Below are 7,762 nucleotides of genomic sequence, written 5' to 3'. Positions count from 1 at the left end.
TAAATCCTCTTTTGATTGGACCCAATTTTATCAGTTCAATCAATTTACAAAAAAAAAAAAAAAAACATTTATCATTATACTCCATACATATCATCAAGACTTGCAAATGCATTGAGTTAATAATAAGAATAATTTTCAAACTAAAGATACACAATTGATTGAAATTCATTTCATATTTTCCTTACCATCTCCACTTTGCATTGTGTTCATTTATGTTATTGTTTGATTAAGATCAATCAAAGATGCTTCCACATGTTTTTTAATGATTTGTTGATAAGCTAGATCTACAAAAGAAATAACATTTAACATATATCTTGAATAAAATTAAGATGCATTTGTAAATTAAATACTAAAAAGTATATTCATTTCATAATTCCATTACCATATCACACTTCCATTGCATCATTTTTTGTTGGTGTCCGATTGGATTCGATGGAAAAAGGTGACACGTGTTCTTGAATTTTTTGTTGATCATCTAATCCTACAATAACATGAACAATTTTTTTTTTTTTGGCGAAAAAGTGGTATACCACTTAGATATATATATTAATAAAACCTGGTTCAATGGTTCATGAAGGGAAGAACCAGTAAGAAACCCTTCTATCGTCGCCAAATACAAAGAAATTCTGAAAATAATACAACTAGTCCATCTCAATGTAACTAAGAACAAAAGCTCTCATGAAATTTGAGCTATTTACACCAAAATTTGATGTCAGACTGTTACCTATCACATTATCTAAGCCCTACATTGATACAAAGACCTCCCAAGAATATAAGCAAATTTACAAGTATCAAAATCACAAAATACCCCTAAGGGTCCCGAAACAAATTAAACTATATGTTGATACAATATATACAATCCACCCTGCAACTAGATGCTACCAATCCGCTGCAAAATTTGAGATCACTAAAAAATACAGAGAATGCATCAACAAACTATGCAACCGATTCCCAATCCATAAAAGAAGGATCATCATCATCATACAGATGCCAGCGGGCCATTGGGTTGTCAATTTGAAACACATTACTTGACCCCTGTTCATGAAAAGCCACCGGAAAGCCAGCTTGTTCTTGGGTATGTAAAGAATGTGAAACCTCATGCCCATGAAAGAGTAAGTTAGAAATGAAAACGAATTTCTCTCGAATCAAGTTTGCTTCTACAAATGACATAATATCTCTGTGATTCCATATAATAGCATCTAGTGGGCCCAAATCCCTATTCAAAACTATACTTTTTAGATTTAACAGAAAGCTAGAAAATCTTGGATCCCTTCTAAGAAACAAATTTGAGAAAACACCCCCAACTAGTGCTAAACCCAATGACAGATCATATTTCCTTAGTTCTTCTAAGATCACTGGTTTGTCAAAAGCATTAAATTGAATAACCCTATCCATAATCCAAACAACAGTTTCACAATCCGAGATGATATCCATGACATACGATAAGAATAGTGAAACCACATGCGATGGCATGATCATTCTCGGTAAGGCAGGGTAGAGAAAATCTGGACCCAAAATTCCCAAGACATCTTCACAGCATTTCAGACACCTCAATTCAAAAATCTCCTTCAAATTGAAAGTGGACAACCAACCAAAAATTGGGACTTCGCTAACATAGCATTTCCTTATCACCCTAAAGAACAAACCATTCCCTTCCATTGTTCTACGAAAAAGCAAGATCACTTTCGATTTCACTTTCAGTTAGTTTGGGAAAGAAGTGAAAAATTACAAATCTCATCATACTTAAATCGACCTCTTTGTACATGAGAAAATCCATTCTCATCAATTGGCTCTTACTCTAAACTGAAAATAAATCATACACGCCAATCTGAAAGCATAGAAAAGTTGTAAATATGATTGTAGATTTTAACATACAAAGTACCAAATGTGATTCACTATCCATTCATGATACACTAATGATTAGCAAATCACGTGTCCACTTGATGACAAAGTCCCATAACTTGAGATCCCTCAAATTCACAAAATTTTCATCGATTATGTAGTACCGATTTTATCCTTTTCGATAGCTTTGAAAAGATTGGGGAATAAAATGACATCAAATGAACTCATTACCATGTGTGGAGTTTCTAAGTCACATCCTAGGTTGGATAAAATATCCGCAACCTAATTACCTTCTCTCAGAGTATGTGAAAATATAACGGAGTTAAATCTATCTATAATATTCCATGCGTGAGATAAAAGATACCCAAATTTCTAGTTACCCACATGGCGCTGGATACAAGCATTAATCACCAAAGTTGAGTCACCCTCCAACTGAATCTGTGTATAATTCTTCTTTAAAGCCAATTCAACTCCAAATAAAAGAGCCATTGCTTCTGCACATTTATTAGTACCTGATGGAATTTTTCTTGCTAATAATTCGATGACCCTGCCTTCATGATCACGGACACATACCCCTATACCTAAAGAGCTTGGATTACCTCTTGAGCATCCATCAAAATTTAACTTCAAGAATCCTTTCTTCGGGGGAATCCAATGTACTTTTAGTCCATTTTCTTTTACCCTTGGCCCAGAGATAATGAAATTATAACTGGGAGAAATTAAGTTAAGCCATCTATTTGACATTAAGATATCCCAGGCTATTACCATTAAATGCTCATTAGTTTTCTTCACATAAGCCAAAATCACTTCAAAAATTGCACTCTCTAACCCTTTCAACAAACTTCTGAATATACGTTTATTCCTCTCCCACCATAAGGCCCAAATAACAAGAGCTGGGATACATTTCCATAAACCAGCATAAAAGGAATGATTATTTGAAGAAGGCCACCCATTGAATAAATCCCAAAGTGTGTTTGGTAAAGGAAACATGACATTTAACTTCTGCATCAAAAATGACCAACATTCTTGAGCCACTTTGCATTGGACAAATAAATGATCAACTGATTCAGATTCCTTTAGACATAACACACATTTAAAATTCTGAACTATATTTAACTTATGTAGTCAATCCCCTATCAGAATCCTCTTCCTAAGTGCCAACCATGCGAAACAACCAGCTTTTGGGAGAACAACTGAATTCCAACAAAACATAAATGCTCTAGATTTCTTCATATATGAAGTCTGACGTGAAACTGCCAAATAACCCATTTTGACCGAATATTTCCCCTCCTGACTAGGGGCCCAAATTAACTCATCATTATTCAAAGACACCAAGACCAATCTAGATTTACATTCATTAACAAAATCATTTTTAATCTCCTCAGATATGGGGAGATCCTCTGGATTCTTCCACGTTACTAAACTTGATGTAGTATCCACTTCTTTAAAATAATCATTAACATGAGCTCCCCATAACTGACAAAAGACATGTTTCCATTTCCTAAAGGGATACAATGTAGTTAATGGTGGGAGGCAATTCCCAGAGTCCTCCCAAAATAATGCTGAGGAAACCGTATTAACTTTCCACGAAAGATATTTTGAAATTAGATCCCGTGAATCAGCCATAAAGTTCCAAATTGTAGAACCCTTTGGAAGATTATCTAGTGTAAAAATCTCGGAAGGGAGTGATGTATCTAAATATTTCCACTACATAATTTTGTACCATTTAGCATCTGCTCTATCATACATAAACCAAACTAGCTTAGCACCAAAAGCTTTATTCCTTAATTGTAAATTTGGCAAATTTACACCCCCATAGCTTTTGTCAATTGTCAATTCATTAAGAGAAATTAATGGAATTTTCTTTCCTCCTGACATGTTATTAGACCACAAGAAACCTCTGATTATGCTCTCAATCTACTTAATAACATTTATAGGTGCTGATAAAATAGAGAAAAAGTAGTTTGGAATAGCGGCAAGCACAGACTTAATTAACAAAATGCGACCTAATAAAGATAACCACCTCACCTTCCAAGAGATAGTTTTTTTCTTGATCCTCCTAATAATATTGGTCTAATAAGAAGATTTATTACTTCCCATAAAAAAAGGAACCCCCAAATATGAGGATGGCAGTTGATCCTGTTCAAACTGTAAAATCTTACAAATTCTACTACAAACTTTAGGCCTTGTGTTAAAAAGGAAAATCTTGGATTTAGCATTGCTAATCTTTTGCCCAGAAAACTTAGTATATAAGTCCAATATTGCCTTAATGTATTTGGCTTCTTTAATACTTGATAATCCAAACAACAAGGTATCGTCTGCAAACAAAGAATGAGTAACAACTATCTCCTTGCTACCAAATTGAATGCCCTAACACTGATTAGACTGCTGGGATTTAATAATAGCTTTGCTAAGAGTTTTTGCCAATAAAATGAATAAGGCCGAAGCAAGTGGATCTCCCTGTTTGATACCTTGAGAGGATTGGAAGAAGCCTTCTGAGGAACCATTGATGAGAATCGAGAAATGTGCCCCTGATACACACGCTTTGATCCACTTACACCATTTTTTCCCAAAACCCATCTTTTCCAAAACTTTAAAAAGGAAAAACCAATTAACTCTGTCGTACGCTTTCATCATGTCCAGCTTTACCACAAAAGAGCGAATTTGCTTTTCTTTAATGAAATGCAAAGTTTCATGTGCCACAATTGAACCCTCCGGAGTCTCTCTACCAGGAACAAAACCCCCCTGTTCTGAAGAAATAATATTTGGAAAAATGCCTTTAAGTTTGAGGTAAATGGCTTTGGTGAATATCTTATATATGGTATTACATAAAGAAATAGGTCTAAAATCTGAGAATGATTGTGGATCACCTTTCTTAGGAATAATAGCCACATTTGTGGCATTAAACTCTTTTAGCATAATACCTTTCCTCCTAGATACCTCCAAAGCTAATAATAACTCCCAGCCAAGAACATCCCAACATTTCTGAAAGAATAAGGTTGTAAAATCATCAGGTCCTGGAGTTTTCTCAAGCGGGAAAGATTTCACCACTTCCCAGATTTCCCCCAAGGTAAATGGTTTCATGAGTTCTATATTATCCTCTTTTGAAATTAGATTTGGGATAGCATCAAGAAAAACAGATAGTTGATCATCACACAGTACATCTTCATTCCTTGAAGTAAGTAGATCTTTAAAGAAATTAACCCCAACTTGCTTAATTTTTGCTTCTTCTTTAATAATCTTACCAGACTTGTGATCTACAATAGAAAAGATGACATTATTTACTTTCCTCTGATTTGTAGCAGCATGAAAATATTTCGTGTTTCGATCTCCTTCAGAAAGCCAAAGTTTCCTAGATTTCTGCCTCCAATATTCTTCTTCTCTACTACATAACTCCACCCACTCAGCTTGTTTATCCTTTTGCAATGAGAATAATCTTGAGTTCAGTCCAAATTTGAGAATGTCTTCATTAATCTCTGACAATTGCTGAAAGACAAATTCCTTTTCTTCAAAAACATTTTTAAAAACTTGTTTATTCCAAACCCTGATCTTACTTTTAAGATGCTGCATCTTTTTGAAAAATTGAAACATGTGATTCCCCTTAACTACTGGGGCACCAGTTCACCATTGTTTGATTAATGGAAGAAAATGGGGATGCCTGAACCACATCCTCTCAAACTTAAAAGAGGATTTTTGCTTATTCGAAGACCTATGTGAATTCTTTTTTATATTTAAGGCAACTGGAAAGTGGTTAGAACCTGGAAAGGATAAAATTTCCGAAGAAAAACATAATGGAGTTAAATTCCAAGCTTTAGCAATCAAAAATCTATCAAGCTTCTCTGCAATTCGCAAGAAATCATCCCTTTTATTAAACCAAGAAAAAATACCATTTGAAGAACTAACTTCTGACAAATCATTCTCACAGATAAACTTATCAAATTCCTCCATCATTTTTGTAGAAGGGAAAATTCCCCCTTGTTTTTCCTTAATGTCTCTAATAAAATAAATTTACAAAGTAAAGACTAATAATTGATTTATTTATGTTTTTATAATATCATTACCATATTTAGTTTCTATTACATCTATTGTTGTTAATGTTTGGTTAAGATCAATAGAAAAGGGCAACACAAGTTGTTGAGCTTCTTGCTGATCATCCAAAGTGGCAACAAAATTCATATTTAACATGTTAGCTTAGATAAAGTGTTCAAGTGTAAAATTAATTTATGTAATTAATCTAAAAACTATTAAAATTACTAGCTAAATGTAATAGTTTGTTGAAAGGTATAGGTGGGGATAATACCGAGCATTGATTTTTGATCTCTACCAATTATATTTGATTTGTTTGTGTAAAAATATACAAAAGTGGTTAGAAATAAGAACCAAGGTTTTCTTTATAAAAGTAATAAAGGTATTTAACAGTTAAAAACTTACCATTCGTAAACTGCACTTCATCTATTATTGTATGGTTTAGATTAATGGAGAAAGGTAACTGACGTTGTAGAGTGCTTTCTTGATCAACGAAACCTATAATGACATGTATTTAATGGATGAAATAATAGTAAGGAGTAATTTTATGTAACTTACTAAAACAATTTCTTAAAAATGCACTCACCTTGTTGCCTAATAATATATCTTTCTTTTTTGATAGCTATGCCTGAGCGATTTGTGGCCTTTTTTTGCTTTTTCTTTTTGTCTCCTATTGAGGGGAACTGGAAATTTTCACACTTCTTAACTCTACTATTTAAGTTTCTAGATAGGGATTTGCGCTTTTGGTGAGTGAAATGTTTTTTTTTTTTTTCATTTTTCTTGGACTAAACCACGGTGGAACTCGTTTCATAGACATGTTATCTGAGCCAAGGATTGGTTCAAATTTGGAAGATGAAGCAAGATATGCATGAATATCTCTAAATTTATCAACAGATTGACTAAAAATGTCTTTGTCATGATCACTAGTTGGTAAATTTTGGAGCAATGAATTTATATAATCAACTAATTTTTGAAACTTATCATTGATAATGCTAGACGAATTTTGACCATCTACAATATTAATAACAATGTAAAGTCAAGAATATTAAGAAAAATCAAAAGTTTGTTAAGAATAATGGTTTTGAAATTTAGTAGTTGTCTCACCTTCACCAACATTAACAACCTCGAGAACATCTTGATTCTTTGAAAGTATACAACCATCTACAATTGAAATATGGAGTAATTAATATAGAGAATCATAAAATCATTTAATATTTAATTAAACAAACATATCATCATTACCAATGACATTAATTTCCGGACTAGAACTTTCTCTCACTTTCTCATCATCTACAACCAATGGATTACAAACTTTTGTAATTTAAAATGACTAATATAGTTGATTTAAAAAAAAAACATTATTAAAATATAGATAAGTTAATCTTAAATCTTAAAAGATACTTACCAACAACTTCATTATGTGTGTTCCTCTTTAGAATATATAAGAGCTTCAACACATGTTTGCACATGTGTTTCCTCTTTTTTCCTACTCACAATCACACATGCAAATTTGGTCCAAAATTCCTAATATAATACCATTTTTTTGGAGTATTTTGACTTCTAACTTTATATGTGTTTGGTAGGTGACCATCTAGATAGAAATCTGTATATGGTATTATTTTTTATCTCTCTAAAGCAGTTCTATAATATCTTTCATTTTTGAACTTGGTTAAAAATCCAAATAGCTGCAAATATCTTTTATTTATATAGAATGGCTCTACCTTATGGAGAAGTGTATAAATGAGCCAATCCATTCTTCTTGTGCATTTCCTAGAATGATCACTTAGATGTTGACTCTTGATGTGAGAGTGATATGATTCAATTGAGGCATTAGTTTCTTGATTTGCATGAGGGAAGCTTCAAAAGTTTTTTGCCCACATTTCTGTACAAATAA

Source organism: Cupressus sempervirens, chromosome 10 (genome assembly GCF_028749045.1).
Source record: "Cupressus sempervirens isolate cs-2001-9-10 chromosome 10, ASM2874904v1, whole genome shotgun sequence".
Classification (NCBI taxonomy): Eukaryota; Viridiplantae; Streptophyta; class Pinopsida; order Cupressales; family Cupressaceae; genus Cupressus; species Cupressus sempervirens.
This window is presented reverse-complemented; position numbering follows the sequence as displayed.